Source organism: Micropterus dolomieu, linkage group LG12 (genome assembly GCF_021292245.1).
Source record: "Micropterus dolomieu isolate WLL.071019.BEF.003 ecotype Adirondacks linkage group LG12, ASM2129224v1, whole genome shotgun sequence".
NCBI classification, from domain to species: Eukaryota; Metazoa; Chordata; class Actinopteri; order Centrarchiformes; family Centrarchidae; genus Micropterus; species Micropterus dolomieu.
The window spans coordinates 25452172-25454324 of NC_060161.1; positions in this window are offsets into that span (position 1 = coordinate 25452172).

Sequence of the window (2153 nt, forward strand, 5' to 3'; positions counted from 1 at the left end):
CTGACTCAGCCGACCTGATTTCCTCGGGCAGGCTGTTCCAGAGCCTCGGGGCCCTGACAGCAAACGCTCTGTCCCCTTTAGTTTTCAGTCGAGACTCTGGAACAGACAACAGACCTCTGCCCGAGGATCTCAAGGTGCGTGCTGGTGCGTATGGGACTAAAAGGTCAGAAATATAACAAGGCGAGAGGCCATGAAGAGCTTTAAAAGTGATCAATAGAATTTTAAAGTCAATTCTAAAACATACTGGGAGCCAGTGTAATGAAGCTAAAATAGGAGTAATGTGGTCATATTTCTTTGTTCTGGTTAAAAGCTTGGCAGCTGAGCTCTGGACAGTCTGGAGTCGATCAATAAATTTTTGGGACCCCACTGAGGTTAAATAGCTGAGTTTCCCTGCCAGTCAGTCAGAACTGAAGAAGTCCTTTGGATGAGGGACGAAACGTCTTCCAGTATCTTCAACCAAGTCCAGTTGCCCTTGATTTTAACCTTCGTTGGATAACTATGACCTGGATGACTGAGAATCTTCATAGACAGTATTTGCTGATGTATCGATACAGAAGCATCAGTATACGCATATCAGCAAGGAATACATAACGATATATTGCTGTATTGAATTTTGAGAACAGGCCTATTTAAATCCATGTTCCATTTGCCCATTTTATACTTTGAGCACCTGCCCTTCCAAAGGTCTCTGCACGGCCCTGTTGTGCTAATAAAGTTAGCTAAACAATGGCTGACTTGAAGCATATCATATGATGTGGCATTCATTTTTGCTTCTTTTGTTATTCTTTTGCTGTTATGGAACAGGTGCCATGCCATGTGGGCCGTGAGAGTATGTAACTGCATTAGGTGTTGGCACATCAGTCCAAACACACCCCACTGCCAGAGTCCTATAATAACATCAACACTTTAGACAGGCAGCTTGCAGATTGGTGGCCTGCAGGTTTCTACAATACCCCACACTGTGCTGGACCTGAAACAATTGGCAATTTCTGCAGAAGATGAGAAAATAAAAGTATGAATGACCCTGGTGTCCTGTGAAATGAAAAAACTTCTTTGACCTTTTGACGTGTTGCATTTCCTGTTTCTGTTTAAAAGAAATAACCTTTTGATACATTATACAATTCTAAAATGAAAATGTATTGGACATGAGATTGTTCAGTAAACATTTTGTCAAGTGAACACAGTTAAGTCAAAAAATTCAGAATTACCTGGATTTCACTTTTATTCTTCTTCATGCGACTGTATATTACTACTAAGGTAAATGGTATGGTCACGTGCGAAACAAGCGTGTGGAGATTCATGTGATTGAATTTCAGACAAAAAACTGAATTTCTCTATTATGCAGTACAGTGCCAAAGAAACACAGAGCAAGAACAGGAAGATGTGGTATTTAATCCCAGAATGGACAAAAAAAGTCTCATACAGACAAAAGGAGTGCATGTGGGTAACAAAAACAAAGTGTGGGTTTACATTTAAAACTTGTTCATTGATAAAATAAAAAAAACACTACAATCTCTTTAGTATGTGTGCTTTAAAAAGCCATTTTCTTTGTTATTTGTTGTTTTTGTTTTTTGGGGGGAATCTGCAGACTTATAATAGTCAAATGACATTCATGTCTTTCCCCTTGTATTTCAACAGTGGTTTTGCTTTAAATTCAACCAAAAAGGGGGACAAAGTTTTGGTGCCCTTATTAAAGAATTATGACTTTATCAGAAGACAAAGTAAATCTAAGACGTTGCACTTCACCATTTTAGAGAAGTTGTCATAAACTTATGGCAGAGTTCCCACCTGTTAGAGAAAGAGGCGTCTGCTTGTCTTTACTGCCATCAAGTGGAGCAGTCATTGCCTTGCAGGAAATCTTCTTTATCTTTTTTTTTTTATAAATAATGGTAAATTTAAACAAAAGTTAAAGATCAAGAGATTTTTATGTTCATAACTGTCAGACTGACTTGTTGTCTGACATCGCTGTCTTGTGCCAGACCAATTGTTAGTATAATCTCATTTTATTTTTTGGGTTGTACTCTTGTGTTCAAAGAGGACACTACTTAGTTCAACATGCATTTTGCATTGGATATGACAGCACAGCTTTGCATCTGTTTTGTATCTGTCATACCCATTGAGATCATGGGGGGGGGGGGGGGGGGGGGGGGGGG